Source organism: Motacilla alba, chromosome 4, assembly GCF_015832195.1.
Source record: "Motacilla alba alba isolate MOTALB_02 chromosome 4, Motacilla_alba_V1.0_pri, whole genome shotgun sequence".
Taxonomy (NCBI): Eukaryota; Metazoa; Chordata; class Aves; order Passeriformes; family Motacillidae; genus Motacilla; species Motacilla alba.
In genome coordinates, this window is record NC_052019.1 from 33002339 (window position 1) to 33021437 (window position 19099).

Below are 19099 nucleotides of genomic sequence, written 5' to 3' on the forward strand. Positions count from 1 at the left end.
TATAGTTGCAAAAGGTATGTATAAAGGTAAAAAAGTACTAAAATTGTCAGCTTTCAGATCTGAAGATATTAGGTTTGTAAGACAGAAATATCTAAAATATGGTGCTGTATGCATGAATGAAAAGCCTCAACATGTATGAAACATACTGAATGAGGATTTGCCAGAACGACGGAAAGGACTGAGCAGATGTGCTTTGTACCAAATGATTTTCATATTTCAATGTGACAAAATAGATGAGCCACATAAAGCTTAATTTCAGTTGCAAATTGCAAGCTGGAATAAGTTCCAGAATAGTAAACAATTAGCTGCTTTATTTTCTTTTTAATAAGACCAAATTACCAGATAATATCTACTGGCATCAACTTGGCTAATAAAAATTGGTTTAATAGGATTTGCCATTTTTCCAGTTGCTATCATGATCAGCTTTGCATTTTGATTATCTTTAAACTTTGCCTCAATTTTCTCATAGAAAAGCTCTCAGTAGTAATTGCTTTAACATTTATTCCAGGTCAAGTGGTTAAGTATGAATAATGATGTGTCAAAAATGTACAGTAGTGCTGTCAATAGAGCAATTACCATTTAGCTAGAGATTATTATGGCACAAGAGCACATTAACTGGGCACAGTAAACAGAACAACAAAGAAAGAAGGGGCAAAGGGAACAAACTGATTTCAAAACCTGCCAGTGTTCTACAGCGTGTATTACTGCCAGATATTAGTTGTTACATAAGAGCAATTAAGTCTGCAATCACCTTCACTCGGCAGCATTGGATTAGAATGTTTCCAATTAGAACAAGAAGTTAGAAGCATGTTTCTAGAACATTAGCTTGATTTTTAAAAATAATCTCACAATAGCTTTGTTTCTCCTTGCATATTTGGCATTGCTGCTTGGAAAGTGACCACTGACTGGTGTTGTGCTTAAAGTTTACCCAAGTCACTGGGCAGCACACTAATGAAAATACAGTGTATGTCTCTCTCTGGTCACTGGTAGTGGTGTAAAAGCTAACATTTTTTCCCATGTGATTTTATAACTTGCAATGTAATGCATTACTGACTTCCCTGAAAAAAGTTAAGCAAAAGAAAAGTTTAGAGAGAAACATGTCAAGATGTTTTTTCCACAGCCTCTAATAGCTAGCAATCATTTTGGTATTATTCCTTTAAATATAGCAAAATTTAGAAGTTCTGCCTACAAAAGCTATTTGTTTAGATATATCTTTAAAAACACCTCTAATCCTATCAAACACATGAAAATTACAGATTGGCAGAGCACAGAAGTGTGTCTTCTCAAGAGCTGTCTCCTCCAAGAGCAAAAGCCATTTGTGTTATCCAGTTGGCACACACTGGCTCAAGAACTAAGCAATCTCTATAAACTCCCACATTAAAAATTCAGGTGCCATACAGCCTAGAACTTAAATTATTCAAAATTCATCTTGTAAAAACATACACACACACACACACACACATATATGTGTATATATATGTGTGTATATATATGTGTGTGTGTATAAAAGATTGTTTTCTGCATGTCTTATTATTCTAACTCTTCCTCTGATTGGCATGGGACGATTACAAGCTGATCCAAATTAGTGAGTGTTGCTTCAATTGCCTCTGAGTGGTAATTACAAAACTTAATGACATTCCACTATGGTTGGATCTAAAGAGAAGTAAGAGGCACTCTTTACCCTAAAAAATTTGCATGTGTTGCAAAATTTGCATCACAATTCGATGACATTAAACTTACCATGGAAGTGGTGGTACAATTCCATTAGCTCATATCTGTACATCCTTTATGTCCACAGCTGAACAGAAATTATGACCTATGTTGTGTTCTTATAAAAAGAGCTGACCTTGGATGCCACTTCCAGATGAAGGCCTTATTGAATATTCAACACCTGTGAAATAAGGTCAGTCTTTGAGCTCCATGTTTTGGAAGTACAAATGTCCTCCCTAGATACAATTAATAATTATTTTAGTCAACCTCCACTGCCAAAAAAAACCCCTGAACCCTGAACAACCCAAATTGGAAAAGATAAACATGTATGTTTGTCAAGAAGCATTTCATAGGAAGTGCTTTCTTTTTGAGATTAAAAAAAGATTAAATCTTTATTTTTACCTATGCTTGAGACATTTTCCAAGACATCAGTACAAAGTATTTATAAACGAGAAAAGTCAATAGTACTGGAATAAAGTAATTTTTGGCCTTAAATTATAATTATCAATATTTTTATGTTTAGACAAACGTTAAAATCTCAGGCTGTGTAGGTGCCATTCAGTCACTTCCTCAAGAAAAGCTAATATCACTTTGAACACAAACTTTAATTGCAAATGAACTAAACTCTCATGCTTTCACTGTTTCCATAGCTTTACAGTCTACTGTGACACATTCTCTGAATGTGTCACTCATAGAATCTGCAACTTTTCTTTGGCCCTCATGAATTTCTGATGCAATTTCTGCCTTCTTCTTTAGACAGTGCTTGTAAAAGGCACTGTGATCTAATGACAAGCATCTTCAAAAATCATTCAGCCACACACCAAGTTTTTTAATCCTGATTACTGGTGAAACCAACTGTTTTCACTGCTGAACTTGAACAGATTGCTAGCACAACTTATGCAATGAAAATTGGGAAAATCAAGATTTACAAAGATATAAAATCTATGAAAAGTTAAAATTAATTTTTATGTGCCTATACAGTGTAAATCAGACTGTCAATAACCAGTATTTATAGGATTGTCTCTTATTGCATGACTTGTATTACAGTATATTTGAATACAGTGTCTACTATATTGTAGTAGACATTAGAGTTCTATTACAGTCCTCCCTGATTACAACTCTACCTCTACCTCTACTCTTTCTTAAGACATCAGGCAGTCCATTTTAACCTTCAGGATTTTTAAAGGATGGAATACATTTGTCTACTACCCACATAAATTATTTGAAAGTAGCTTCTGTTTGCTGGAACATTAGAAAATGGGATTCTCTGAATCACATTCAGGACTGAAGTACTCATAAACCTGCACAAAACAGAGAAAGGCACAAACTGCCCTGTAAAGAACTAAATCCCATAATTGTATCCCATGCATCCCATAGCTCACTTCAGTCATGCATATAGGTTATATGAGTGATGATGGAAATAAAATTTGGAGCACTTTGGATTTGACATAAGACTTCATGTTGTGGCCTTCCTCACTAAAGAAAGCTAGATATATAATTCATTTTCAATCAATAGAATGAAATCAATAGATTTCATTCTATTGATTGAAAATGAATTAAAAATTATTTTGAGTGAGTTTAATTATTATGATTTGAATGATTAAAAAATAAGAAAAAAATTTGTCTTCTTCCTTGCAGAATCTATTATGAAGAAACAAAATAGACCAGTGCTAGCAGAGTTAGAGGCAGCTTTAAGGAGACTTGAAGAGTTCTGAAGGAATTTACCACAGAACCACAGAATAAGATGAGTTGGAAGGGATCCTTAAATAACATCAAGTCTACCTCAGGCCCCAAATAGCACCATTCCTGAGAGTCACACCATGTCCCAGCCTCAACATCTGTTGCCAGAGATATTGTATTTATGTTAATCAAAATAAATGAGATCTAAGTTTAAATTAAAAGAATGGATACAGAAATTACAACTGGAAAATGTACTGAACTACATTAAAAATTCCAATAACCAATTTTAATCATGAATAATTTGCTAGATTCTAGCATATTTTTTCTCATGTTCTTCTGAAGAGACAAATGGTCTGGTACTAAAACCTATAGTAGTACTTTAGTAAAACACAAAACACTTTTGCATCACAAATTTTAAGTCTGAAGGCTAAACTTTTATCCTTAACAAAACTAGACCTGAAATTATTCAATAAATGAAAAAATAAAGACATATGTCACTATGAAAACACTTCAGAATGGAAGGAATATAACATCTCCAGATGTTGTTTTCTCATGTTGCCTACTTGCATTTTTCTGTGTACGAGGTGCTTTGCAAATATAAAAGAAAAATTAGGCCTTTTTCTATGCATAAATAAAAATTAAAAATATGAATGACATATGAAACTGGAAGCTGAAAGAACATACAGGTCTTTGTTGGATGGTCACAAAGATATGGTGATGGGCAAAGCTTGGGAAGATGGTGAAAGTCTTCTCATTCTTTTCCTGTTCATGACACAACTGAAGGATATAATACAACCTACGGTAGAAAAAGGTCTTGAAAGTGCTCAGAGCCATGTAAATCAAAGATGGAGTTCTTACTCCAATTGCAATAATAATTTAGACTTTTATGGATCTCTAACTCCCATTGCAATCTTGGATAGCCAGTTACAGAATAAGGAAATTGAGGTAATTTGTGATCTTCTTGTAGCACACTAGAGACCAAGAAATGTGTGAAATACTGACTTTGAGATATTTTTTAATTGGGACTTCTGCTTCTGATTTCCCTCTAGTTAATCTATTAAATAGATTTAAAAAAAAAAAAAAAACCAAAACCAAACCAGCCCACAAAAACCCTAATTTCCCTAAATATCTATAAATATGCCATCAATAAAACCCTTATTAGAAAAATCTGCCATTATCCTGAAACTTAGGGATTAAGTCACCGCAATGTAACCAATTTTATCCTATTAATGTAATTGCAGGTGCCATTCTTCCAGAAATCCCTAATCTTTAAAAAGGAGAAGAAAAAAAAAAAGGAGGATTAAACCATTTCATTAAGTCATTTGCTTTTTACACTTCAATTTAATTCAATTTCAGAGGTTTTAAATGTGGATTTTGATTGTTTATGTGCACCAAATCTAACAATCTCTCATCATGTCTCAGGTCAGTTATCACATTGAATGAAACAAAAAAGATGAGTCATATTTAAATAAATATCTAGATTATATCATGCAAAACAGAATAGAATAATATTTGTCTCATGCTCAAAAGGTAAAAAATTCAGTACTTACACCTTTTTTTTTTCCTTTCTCCTGGACTAAGCAGTAGAACTAGATTTGCTGTAGCTTTATTATTAAGAATTTCAACTTTCAGATTCCTGTGCTTATGAAACAGTGATATTTACCCATAAAAATATCACTAAATGTCCAGATCATTACACCACTTCTTGCTTTTATCCTCTCCCCACACTTCTGTATATCACAGGATCCCAGAATCATTCAGGTGGGAAAGTACCTCAGTAGGTACCCAGTTCAGTCTCCTGCTCAAAGCAGATCCTACATCAATTTCAGACCTCATTGTTCAGAGCTTTGTCTAGTTGTGCCAGAGCTCTCACAGGTCTACTAGGTCCAATACTGGATTCTTCTTCTAGAGGAAACTTTTCTTTATCTAGTCACAGCCCTCTCTGCTTCAGTTTATGACTGTTGTCCCACTCACTGTGAGGAGCCTGCCTCAGTTTCTCACTAACATCCTGTGGGTATGGACAAGCTGCTATTAGCCGCCTTCAAAGCCACCTCTTCCTCCAGGCTTAAAAATACCAACTTCCTTAGCCTACCCTCATAGCACCTTTAAAAACAAATCTTTATTGTCATCTCACAAGGAAATTGATCATGAGGGCAAGTGGAGAGGGGCAGGCACTGGTCTCTCCTCACTGGTGATCAGTGACAGGATCCAAGTGAAAAGCATGAAGCTGTGTCAAGGGAGGTTAAAGCTGCATATTAGGAAAAGGTTTTTTACCCAGAGGGTGGCTGGGCACTGGAACCGGCTCCCCAGGGAAGTGGTTGCAGCACCAAACCTGAGAGAGTTCAAGAAGAGTTTGGACAATGGTCTCAGGCACATGGTGTGATTCTTGGAGATGGTCCTACGCAGGGCTGGGAGTTGTCCTCTGCAGGGCTTTGTATATTGTTTGTTTTCGTGTTCATATCCATTAAAGAACTGCTGCTGAGAGCAAAATATGCTTTTAAAATCACATAGAAAATTTCTTTAAATTGTCTGAAGAATTTGGAAAATAGGATATTAAAGTTGTTCTGGTGAAGATGAGTACTGGTACTAAAAAAATTGTACATTCTGTTTGTAAAATCAGTGGTCATATATACTTCTCAACTTCTTCCTAGTTTTCTCATTTTGGTTTCTGAACCACTGACAAAATAATTTCAATCAGTCATCCAGACATAGATGCACTTGAATCCCCCCTTCTTTTGAAGAATAGTGGAAGAATACTATCACGCCATTAATGTACCTCTTCCTCAAATTACTTTGCAAACCTCATGAAAAGACTATAGCATTAGATAGAAAGAGAGAGAGAAAGAGCATCACTTCTGGCAGTATTATCTGGATTCAATACGATGTAATAACCCTAAACAAAGTCCCCTCAACCACAGGAATTTAACAATATTTGAATAATTTTGGTAATAAAACTTAAAACCCAATATCACTACTCCTATGAAACACAAATTCTAAATACAGTCTTTCTGTAAAAAAAAAAAAAAAATCTTTGAACAGATCAGAAACAAATCAATGTGTTAAGTAGTAGGCCAAGATGCAGACCAGCATGCATGGAGTCAGAATTCGTGCTCAGCCTTGCTGCATTTTTATGACAGATTTACAAGATCCCAAAATGTGTTTGAACATCAAATGCATTCAGTGTTAAGTACCTTTAATCTGGAAAACTTCCCAGCTTATGCATCTGTCCCTTTAGCTTGTGCTACACAGCCTGTACTCTGTTACCTTATGACTAAAATCTTTAACAAGAATAAAAGTATATCAGCTTGCAACTTATAATAAACCAAGAAGAGGGAATAACACAATATTAAAAGTCTGTTTAAAATTCAATGCATCCAGCCTTGGCAGGTGAAGAATCAACTTCACTTCACCTTCTGTTTTTGACAGCTTTTTCTCACATTTCACTTTTAAACAGCAATTTATAAATTGTTTGACCCTTTTCAGTCAGGCATGCCTTTCAGTAATATGAACTGGCATGCATATTCTGATTGGAAAATGGCTTTGCTGTGATAAAAGCTAAGTGAAATAAGTAATTAAACATTTTAGCTCTTTCTAAGTGAGAGTAGCAGAAAATGAACAGGAAATGTTCCTTAAAACTTCCTGAAATCTAGCCCATTTTTTGTAGTCTAGGGATCATTCTCAAGACTATTAAATGTTTCAAAATATTACAGAAATACTGAAACAGATGCAAAAGATGCTTCTTACCTTGGTAACAGATTACTTTGAAAATTATACTTTTAAATTTAACATCAACAAAGTGACATATTTTTATATTGGAAAATCAAAACTTCCAAGAGTGACCTTTTCCTAAGAACAAAATTATTTCTCTTACCATGAAAAGATACTGTGCATTTGTTTACTTTATATTTTAAATTCAGATTCAGACATAAGCCACACCACTGTTTCAGGTCTCTAGGTCTGGATAGCAGGAGCTTTGTTTTAGGCTTGCAAGAGTCAATAATAATTTTAAATTATCCTAAGCAGGCATCAAAATGTTCCTTCAGAAACATGAGAATCATCTATGTGTTCAGCTTTGCAGACTTTGAATACTATTATCTCTAGTTATTTATATATTTGGCATATAAACCCTTTCAGACTCCTTGGAAATTGCATATAAGTAACACTTTTTTGATCCACTTATTGACATCTGTTCTGAGAAATGGCAGCTCTGGGTAAGAAGAGTATCTAGATGCAAAGAGAAAGAGAAGCAAAGAGAAGCTACCTGAGGAGAAACACACAGCTCTAAGTGAAGGGCAGTGGTGGAAAAAGGGAGTTCAGTCTATGTTTTGCAATGTGTTGAAAACCCAGCATTTATTACAAGTACAGCAGCCACTAATGCTTCTTAAGTCATATTCAACAGCTCCTGGATGTGATCCTGGAAATTACTCGGTGAAAGCAGATGCCTGTACCCATGTTTCGTGCAGTACTGGGAGTCTGCACCTGAACAGACAATTGCAACTCAACACATTTAAATAAAGGCATATTATTATTTAGACATAAAAAATCTCAGTAAGGATTTATCCTGTAAATTATCATCCAATTATAACCTCTCCTGTGAATACAGATAAGAGGACTATGTGGAACTTTGCAGTTTGATTGGAACTCTTAGAAACCAGAGAACACAAAGTATATGTTTTATTATCAAAAAGAAATATCTGTTGCAGAAATCAAGAAGGTGTTGGAAATGCAATGTTAATTTCCATTACATCACTTCTCTGATTAAAAATTGGATTAATGGCTTCAAGATCACAGTAAAAACCTTTAGTTCCCGTGAATTTCCAGTGTGCAAACAACTTTCATTTACATGTTAGTGTAAAGCCATTTTATTCACTTTACATTAACATGGGACAGCACAATGATTTCTTCATCCATTAGAATCTTCTAATATTTGGCTTATTTGTAATTTCTAATCCTAAACCTCAGATTGCAGCTATCTTCCAGCTAGGCAGTAAGCATCAGCCTAGTGTGCAGATTATTTTTCCTGCCTAACATTACATGAGATTTTTTCCATAAGGAACAGGCTACTGTACTTTCCCACTGCTCCTACATCCTTTGGGCCTATTGTCAGTAAGGGAGTGAGGATTGGAGATTTTCTCCATACCTTTTACATTGTTCAGTGCAGGTAAGCAAAACTGAAACATTTAGAAAAAATGCTGGAGAGGCAGAATAGCACCACAAAGCAATACTTCATGATTGTCCGGAAGTATCATATTTCCATCAGAGGCATCTTGCATCAATGAATATTAATAAAGGCAATTGCTAAGTAATATGTAATTTTACAGCTGGCATGATTATAAAGGTAGGTGATTTCTCTCTTTTCTTACATATCTATTTCTTCTTCTTAGCAAAAGCTCTTAATACACTGATCAGAAATTGTAACATTGTACATTTTGTGAAACATGAATTATGTCCCTAATGTGTTTCTAAAGAATGAACAGACTACAAGATAAATCTAAACCAATGAAATTAGAATTTAAGGAGGGTTAGAGAATCCACTTAAAAGGTTGTATTTTCATGACAATTATATTAAAATGGAATTAATTTTTGAAGTGTATTTCACACTATTTTTCTGAGAATCTCTGCTAGATATGAACATTGAGAAATAACACAAGATTAATTAAAGTAGTGTATTGCTTTTATCAGCACCTATGAAACTTGACAGTTACCATCCCTCTAAAGTAAATACAAAGCAGCAGATATGTGAGTCATTTACTGTAGCTATATTGCTCCTGCTAATTTATGATGTAAATGATTTAGCAATTACTATGAACACTAGAGCCTTAGGGAGCAGTTGTCCAACATGTTTCCCTCTGACAAGAGTCATCTATCTTGCTCTTGATGTGTCAGGAGCTTTAAGCAGATGCATCATGACCCAGCACTGTTCCTGTGGCTGACCTGTGGAAAATCTCATGTGAATCAATGGCAAATAAACCCCTTAAACTGCAGAGATAACTCTTATGTAGTTACAAAGCTTCAATTTAAGAGTAGAAGCCGGCAAGAGGAAAAAATAGCTTCCAGCATCTGTGGATATCTGTCTTTTCCTCTGCTCTTGAGCATTTTTAACTCCTTAAAATGTTTTTATACACCACTTATAGACAAGATGAGATACAAGATACCAGTTGTTTTATATGTCTATAACATTGAAGGCATTTCTGTGATGCTCTGAAAAATAAGACTGTTCTACATGCCTCTTACCTTCAGTTTTGCTCATAATGTTCTGGTTGTCTGCCCACACAGACAAGGCCAAGTATGATCAATAATTAATAATAATTGCTTCCTTTTAAATGGCTTCATCAGTTAAGCAAAGTTAATGGATATGTGAAAAATAAAACAAAAACAAACTAGTTATACTAAGTAAAATACTGGAACAATCATAACTGCTGTTTTCTATGATAACTAAATGATAGTATACTAATAAAACTTAGTAGATAAGCACCCAAATTAAAACATGACTATAATCTTAATGGAAGTTGTATTCTTCCACTACAGTCAAACAGCTTCTCTGCACAGTAAACTAAGACTGAACGAAGATTGTAACATGGTTTCCTATCAAAGAAAATTATAATCTGTATTTCTTCAGATTTAAGACTACAAAAAGTATAATATAAAGTTTCAGACTGATTACAGATTGTTTTCTTCTGTGGGGTATATTGTTTAACTCCTATACACTGCGTTTTTAAGTTTTACAGAAAACCTGTGTAAAAATTATGATGTTCATATTGAAAAAAAAATATTATGATCTGTTGAATTACTTACAAGAAGAATAATTTCTGGAGGCTCCATCAAAAGCTGTATTTCACTAAGTTATGCAGCTAATTGCTCTCAGCTTTAAATTGAATTCAGACACCTAGAGCATAAGTACATCACAAGGAGGCTGTCAAAATTTTATATTAGTAAAAAAGATAATTTTTACCTTGGAAATACATATTCTAGATACTTGGAAAGAGTGGATACTGTATATGACAGTCTTCAAACCTCCTGAAGTATAAGAGTTTCAGTTCAGTTTGTAATACAGGCTAGAAACACAATGCCAGTACAGATCACTCAAGTTAGCAAATCTGGTTCTCTAAGTTGCAGGCAACAACAACAAAAAATTTTCTGGTTCTGAATAGACACATTTTTCAACACTTTTTTAGAGTCCACAGCCTTTCTCAACATCCTCTACTACATACAAGACCTGTAGGAAAGACCAAAACTTACAAACATGCTATGACACAAAAAGAGAGCAGGAGAACATTCTGGACATTGTCAATGTACAGAGTTACTGTAACAGTTATAAATCTGTGAAGTATGACTCCTTAAGGTCTCTCATAAATACTGCATATTATACTTTTTAGAAAAGATAAACAAAAACCCAAACCTCTCTGTTTTTACAAAAGTACTTTTCTACCTTCAATCTAATCTATTGATCTTTTCTTTCACAAATGCTATTTCAGAAGCTATGTATTTCAGGAAACCTAAATTTCAAGAAATTGTGATGTGACAGTATCTTGCCAGCCTGGAGATCAACCTGTCATTTTTCTTGTCAATAGATATTTTAGTTTTTCTGTTTACACTAATTTTAAATGCATTAGTGTCTTTCAACAGTGAATCAGCTTAGCTTGACCCCGAAGGTATCAAGTGAAGGTCTACTTTTTGTCATTCCTGGAAAAAAAGGTTTGTTTGTATCCAAAGTAAAAACCCCAAGTCTTAGAATTTTGCATCACAACCACCAGAAGTCATGATTTTGCACAGGGAGTAGCTGATTGTAAGAAAGATATGACTCTACAGGGTGAATTATTTTACATTAGATATGACAAACAGTAGAAAAAAGAATATTAATTCAATAGATATAAATACTTGATCATATGTGTGAAGACAAACTAGTGATTTGAGACAGCTATTTCAAGGCACTAGAAATTAAAAAAAATGAATGCCACCATAAAAACTTCCAAATGTCAAAACAGAGATAAAGATCCTATGTGCCACTGTTAAGTTTCAGTATTCGGTTCGTAAGATTCAGAAGTCTAAATGAGGTTTGTAAGATCCCTTTAAAAAATCTAAAAGAAACATGTCAGAAGGCCAATAGATGACTATAAAACCTCACTGTGAGCTTTAAGAGTTTAAACACACAGCAGAACAAGATTTGCAATTCAGGATGCACCCCTGATTCCAGAGTGGGGCATGATTAGGCTGCTATTCCATACTGTGCACATCACCACCGGGGGATGTGGTTTCAGGGCAAAGAAAAGCTGAGAACACCCTCAGAAGTGCAGCTTTGCCTCCCTCTCCCCAGCAGGAATGCTGCCCTGTAGGCTCTGTCCTCTGCTATGGCTGCCCATCTCCTACCAGCTCCTCTGAGACACGGTTCCAAGGCACGGTGATGGAAAGCAGCAGTGGTGTGAGAAGCACTGTGGGGAACTGAACGAGGAGGTGAGCCCAGGTCCAGCTGAGTCCAGCCAGAGCTGAAGGGAGCTGAGTTGAAGAGAGATGAGTGGAGACACCAGTGCCAGAAACAGCCATGTGGAACGGAGTGCAGCATCTGAGGCAGCAGCATGGCAGGACATGGAATGTTGAGCTTTCAGAGGTTTGTCTGTCATTGTTTTTTGTTGTCTTGCACTTGGGAACAGGAGAGCTGGCTGTGGGAACAGCTGCCATCTTCATCCTGGGAGCCACCTGGACACAGCCTATGGGCAGCGTCTGCCATCTTGTCTTTGTCCCTGCAGCCACGGAGAGCTAAATTGAGGTGAATCTCTTTTGTGTGTAAAGCATTGGTTTTGTGTGCATTCTTCTGTTACTAACATGGCTGCTGTTACTGTGCCCTTTTTAGTCTGTTCCTTTTTGATTTCAGTAAATTGTTATCTCCACCCAAAACCTCTGCCTTTGTCCCTCTTTTACCAGAAGATGTGGGAAAAAAAGGGGAGTGGCTTATTTGAAGTTTATTTCTTACTGGTGTTAAAACCACTAAATCTCAGATTAGAAGCATGTATTACCTCCTCTCAGGAGAAAAAGGGTCACTTCTTACATTTAAAATATTCCCAGAACAGAAGCAAATTACAGTATTAGTATTCTCTTTCTCTTTCTCCTATTCTCCTTCACCCTAACTCAACTGACCAACAAGCAAAGCATCCACCAAAATATGGTGAGACTATATTTTAGCCTAAACTAAAAATCATATTTTGTCTTTGAAAGAGAGTAACCAAATTATTATTGGGGCATCTTTTTTCTCTATATATAGAAAGTGGCAATATGAAAGAAGAAGAAAAAGATGAGTATAATTGTTGAACTCATTGATTTGAACAATTCCCTGTTTCCTCCTCTGTGCTTCCAGGACTATTTATTTGTTTTACATTAAACAATCACTGGAGGATATACAAGAAATGGAAACCCACGACTACTCCTCTTTCATCTCCTGATTACATTCTTACAGAACTAACTCATGCTTCCTCTCTCTGACACACAATTATTGCTTTCTGCAGTGTGACACAGCAGAAAGAGTTATATCAGTAAATCTATCAAACTGCCAGTGTAAGAAATCAGACCCCGGTGGTCCTCCCGTATGAAGAAAGGACTAATCAATTTATATTCTGCCAGGCTGAAGAGAGAGAGGAAGCACACATTTTAACTCCTACATTTTAGTGTTCTTTTCATTTGATATGGTTGTGGCTTTTGGTGAATCCAATCATGTCAGCATGAGTTAGGCCTGCAGTGGCTATTGTAACTTATTATTTACTAAGCTCTGATAACTCTATATTCCCTACTTCCTACTTACTCCCTCCACTCTATCCTGACCTATTTGTAATGCCAAGATTTTAGCTGCTGCTAAGTTGAAGTAGAGGGCCAGAAGAAACTAGAATTTTTTTTTTCTTGACCTGAGTCCAAAACAACTCTTGCATGCCCAGTGAACACATATGTGATGTATCATACTAAAAAAAGGTATCAAAGGAAAAAAACACACCAAAAAACATAAAAATAAGATTTCTGTTAGAAGATAAAATATTATACTTATTCTGAAAAAAATAATAGCATAGAAGTGACCTAGGACACTCAAAGGGAAACTACACAGAAGAGGCATTTTGGGGACATGAAGGAACAATAAAGATTAGTAATAGAGCAATGTAATTCCTAGTTATGAGCTATACAGGAAGGACAGATTAGGCTGAAGAATAATATCCATGAATGTCATTAATCCTAAAAAAATGCATTAATAATCTCACTTCAAACTTGTACTTCTGCTTTACAGCACAAATTATAGCTTTCTTTAGCCAGCTCTTCACCATTTTATTGGTTTTTTACTGATCCCATTTTTACTGATCGTTTCCATTGAGGCAATACATCAAATGTTGTCTTGAAGTCCTTACAGATCATATCTATCACATTTGCCTTATTAAAAATCCAAACCCATAAAGTGTCTCTTTAAATTAAAGCCACACTACATTTTATGCCATCCTCAGGTTGATGCTCATGCATACCTGAACTATTCATTATTTTTTAATTGTTCCCAGGTTAAGAAATTTCACCTTTTCCTTGGTGTTTTTAAATTGAGGAGTAAACAACTCTCCCACTTATCTGCTACTTGTCTCTTTAAGGTTTCACATCAGCTAGTTTATGGAGCCAGTGACAAGTAAGCCAGTGACAAGTAAGCACATCTATGAAAATATAGCAATACTTTGTGCAGTGAACTGTTGTGTAGGTAAAAGTACTAGGTACTAGGTTATGGTACTAGGAACAAACTGATGAACTTTGCTAGGTGGTGCCAGTTATGTTCAGAGTCCCTTCACATATATCACCATTTTATTCCAAAAATTTCTGGGGCCAGTCCCTTCTTATTTTTCCACACCTAATTGATTGAGGAAACCAGAACACCACAATACTGCATTTGACCCTGCATTAATTTCGCACTACACTTATATAAAGAGACTTACTGCCATTCCTAAAATAATAAACTTTCATAAGAAGGGTACTATGCATGGGATGTACTGCCCAGAAACTTCCAAGCAGGTGGCCAGAAATATGCTCTTTCATTATCTGGGGCATTCCAACCCAGCACTAATTCAGATGATGAAAACCGTGACTAAAATATTTACTGTTCTTGTATCATATTGTATGTCATACAGTTCAACAGATTAATTAAAATCCCTTGTAGTGGGGCTGCTATTTTTTCCCATATTGTTCTTATTCATTCAGCATGGTGCATGAAGGATTTTCTCAATTTCCCAAATGATACATAATAAACATTTGGTTGCTGTCGCCTCTAACTTGGCATCATCAATACTACACAAAAGTATTGGGAGCTATTGTTATTTTTCAAAGTATTTGTCTAAATATTTAAATAATCTTTCTATACTGTCCTTTTACAGACAACTTTAATATAGTTGGGCCTATCAAATGTTTTGTATATTTGCAGAAGTCTTAATAAAGATGAATGAGAAGATTCTCCAAATACACTGATGATTATGAAATACAACGAAAACAACCAGTTTTTTATAGTAGCTAAATTACTGCATGTTTTTCATTCTGTAAGACATCTGAGGCTTTTCATTGATGGAGAGAGAATACTGGATTACATGCACTACAAGATGAGATTTCATGAATTCTTACTGAAAAATGCCTTAAAACCGGAATGATTTAGGGAATCAGTCTATAAAAACATATAAGTTTGAAGTTCTCTTTTGATGTGGATCAAGTGTTTGCTGATAGGTTGTAACACATATCCTTCAGTCTACATGCATAAGGAGCTGTTAACCTTAGCAACTGGTCTCCAACAACCAAAGAATAACCATCCTACAAAAAATCCTGGGAATGAAGCTATTTGTGTCAAGATTGATTAGAAAGAAGGGAGTGACTGGAGATACAGAACATTTGCTGCAAGAGAAGGGGTGCTACATAAACAAGGATAGGGCTTTTAGAGAGAAGAATAAGTTGAAAGTCCCACATTAAAAAAAAAAAAAAAAAGGTATCTTCTTTAGTCAAAGGTCAGATCATGGAAGAGCAAGAAAAATAATGACTGAGGTGTTTGCAAAAGAAAGACTAGACATGCTCCAGAAATTTTTGTAAGTCAACAGAAGTAGCATGAAAAGGAGGCATGAAAATGTAGCTAAAATTTGCATAAACATAGAATACCTCAGAAAATGATTTTTTTCCCCCAGGTCTTTTATGCTTCCTATCCCAGTATTATTAACAGTTAGTGAAGGAATTCTAAGGTCTACTGATGGACAAAACTTGGAATATAAACTATTCCGTAGCTCCCAACATGCAGGACTGGCCAGCTGGGCTATCAAAATTTCAGCCTTGTCCACAGAGAATTAATTCTACTGCATGGGTTCCAGCTGGACTTAGACACGTACAAAAGCATTTACAAGTTCTGTTGTGCTAAAAAGAGTCAACTCTGTTCAAACTACAACTGTTTATTTTCAGTTTTACTGTCAGCTTTGTTCAGATGGACAGATCAAAGTATTAGGTTTGCATGTCAGTGAGTGACATCTACAGTCAGCAGTTTTCCTCACAGATATTCTCAAGCTAAAGAGGTTGTGTGTTTTTGGGAGAAGGCAAGTACTTCTTGCAAAGCACAGGTAGAAAGACTTTATGAGAAAGTTCAACTTAGTCTCTGTAACTCTGATGGACATCTGTGATAAGTATATTGTTGTATAAGTATAAGTATACTTATATAAGTATACTTATAAGTATAAGTATAAGTATAAGTATATTGTATAAGTATATTGTATAAGTATATTGCAAAATGATTCATGCTCCAGGAGAAGAAAACTATTTCATATGAAAACATTGAGATGTAACAGCAGAAGTTATTCTAAGATTTAAAAACTTCTTAGACTTTTGCATTCTAAACCTGGGTATAAATAACAGCTTGCATAAAACTGCTAATATTAACAGTGTGTCTATTACTAATTCATATCCATCAAGTTTTTCTTAGCACATCTTTCTTTTCATATAGATTATACATGACAAGGGCTGTAATTTAAGTAGATATTTGGGTTTTATTGATTTAGAAAATCATAATTTTTGAATAACAATTAATGAAGTTGTAGTGAAAAGACCTATTGTCTACATTAATGTCTCAGTATTTTCTTGCACTTCACCTACACAGCAAAATACAGGTTTATATTGTAAAAAAAGCAACAACAGAAAATAAGTCAGAAACTGTCACACACTACCACATTCTCTGGAAAGAATGAGGAAGTGAAGATGTTAAATGTTTTTTGATCCCTCTCTCACATCTTATCTAAAGGATCATTGAAATCCATAAGCTGTTTCTAATTAGTTTCTAATGACCTGAGAGTTCTGCAAGTTTAGCATCTTCTGTATCTCATTTGATTTCCCTTTTGGACTAAAATGATATCAAGAGGGCTAAAATGAAGATAAACCACACCTCCATGATCCCTCTGGTTATTGGACCAGAGACATAAATACAGAAAGGGCTAAGGGTAAAGACCATCATCATGAGTAGTTTTATAACCTTTATTAACAAAAAAATATAGGAGTGATTGTGTAACCACAGAGTCTATTGATTTACTCTTTACAAAATTCAGAATCAAGTCCAGATGGTTCTTTAACCTCTTGAAAAGGATTGCAAAAAATCTTTCCTGGTAGATTCAGTAATTAATCTGCTACACTATAAAAAAGAAAAGTATCTCAGCAGAAATCTGCCTCAAGTGTGCTGAGGAAAAAAAATTTGATAAAGATTCACATTTTTGTTCACTGATTACTCTTTGGTATCCTGATAAACTTAGCAGTTTAGGAAGTGATCAAAGTAATTATAAAATTGGCGCTGACTTTGGAAAATGCATAAAATCCTCCTAGGTTTCAAAGTTAATTAGCTAAATATTAAAGTAATCAAAGTGCTGAATTTTTAAATTTATTGATAGTAATATTTGTGAATACTGTGGTTATATACCTGTTTCCTATTTGCAAATAAATGAAGAGTGGGTAATGTTAGTCCTCAGTAATCCTTAGTGCAACATTTTTTATTTGCTTTTTTAAATTTGGACTCATTATAGCTACATAATTGGTTATATATCATACTAAGAACTCATTCAGTTGTAAAACATCACATATTTTAACTTAGAACTGCCTCAATGTGATGAAATAGACATGATAGAAAATTTCAGGGTTGTAAAGCAAGGCAGAAAATCTTTGAAGAGCTGTTGGATCTATAAATCTCACAAACACTCTAAAATATGCCTTAAAAAAGTGACCAAACTTGTCATTTAAAAGGAAAAAAATATTGACAATATTACATGCCATGACTGAGATAGTAAAGTCACCATGATTAAAATGGAGTAATTCACTTTGAACTAACTCTAGTTGACTCCTCTAACGTGCCTGAGGATTGTCTGTGGCAAGCCCAGAGGAAATCTTTTGTGCTTCAGTAAGCAATAAGCCTTGCAAATCATTATCTTTCAAAGACTAACATAGGGGATACCAGTAATATGTGGGCTTTTTCTTATGCCCCTAGGTGTCCAAGGTACTAATTCATTACATAAACCTTTAACGTTAGATTTCTATTATATGATTTACACTATTTGCATTTCTTAAAACACAACTGGGAGTGTCTCTATGGAAAAAAAAACCAAAACAAAACAGAAGTAGCATTGTTCAATAATCCATCAAATATAAGAAATAAAAGTAAAATTTCTCTAAGCAATTCACACAGTGTGCAATCCACTAAAAACAGTGTTATCAATAAAATCTCCATCTAAACTGTATTTTATGTTGTTTCAAAAGCATTGCCCACACATTATTACATATTTTTGTTTTGTTTTCTGGCAATACCAAACAATCTGCTATGACCAGCTGTTTAGTAATCCTTCAGTGGCAGAACTGTAGTGGGATTAAGAAGCTCTTGTGATTCTTGTACTTCTTGCTCTGCAGTGATAAACATGCAGCTCCATCGCAAGCATACACACACTGGCATATCTTGCTATGCACACTGTAAACAACAACCCAATAGTCCATTGCTCCTTCTAGGGAAATAACTGCTTTTTGAATTCATCTTGCACCATAATTTTACAGGTTAGTTACTGTCACATCTTCCATTTCTGAATTTTTTTAAATGGATTTTTCAGCTTTGTGTGAAATGAATTCCAGCATGCATGTTATGAAGAGCAAATAGATAAAAAACTTTAAAAAAACTTAGCACAGCCTAAACTTTGATGACACCAGATCACCAAAGCCCAGAATTAGTTATGTAACTTATGTGGAAGTATAATAAATAAATGAAAATATATATTATGCCCAGTGAAGTTGTGGATGCCTCATCCTGGGAAGTGTTCAAGACCAGGCTTGGTGGGGCTTTGAGCAAGTCTGTCTAGAGGAGTGTGTCCCTGCCCACACCTGGGGATGGGAACTAGATGATCCTTCAGATCCCTTTGAATCCAAGCTATTCTAGGATTCTATGAATATAGCTGCAGCACTGCCTTTGTTCTATGGAATCCAAATAGCAACATCGTCTCATGTACAACTCACGGATGAAATAGCATTAGATTTCCAGGAGGCTATCCACTCACAACAGGGACTGAATGAGACCTACATTTACAGATTTATCCTATTCAAACATACTGGGCTTCTAGAAGAAACTTATCAGTCAAAGATAGTACTCCATTTAAAGCTGCTGCAACATTAATGTTGCAGCTTGTCTCCATTTTTCAGCTAAATGGAGGATTTTTTTTTCACA

General features: G+C 35.0%; 1 protein-coding gene across 28 annotated transcripts in view; it reads right to left on the bottom strand.

Annotated features, from left to right (window-relative positions):
• Window positions 1-19099, bottom strand: part of TENM3 (teneurin transmembrane protein 3) — a 1291416-nt gene that overhangs the window by 634733 nt on the left and 637584 nt on the right. Inside the window, exons 7-8 of one of the 28 annotated variants that reach the window (XM_038135898.1) lie at window positions 5665-5865; window positions 1741-1891 (exon numbers count right to left, since the gene is read on the bottom strand). The exons of 26 other annotated variants lie outside the window; for them this stretch is intronic. The gene's annotated coding sequence lies outside the window, so the exon portion shown is untranslated. The remainder of the gene's footprint in view (window positions 1-1740; window positions 1892-5664; window positions 5866-19099) is intronic. One more of the 28 variants, XM_038135896.1, reaches the window with a different exon arrangement.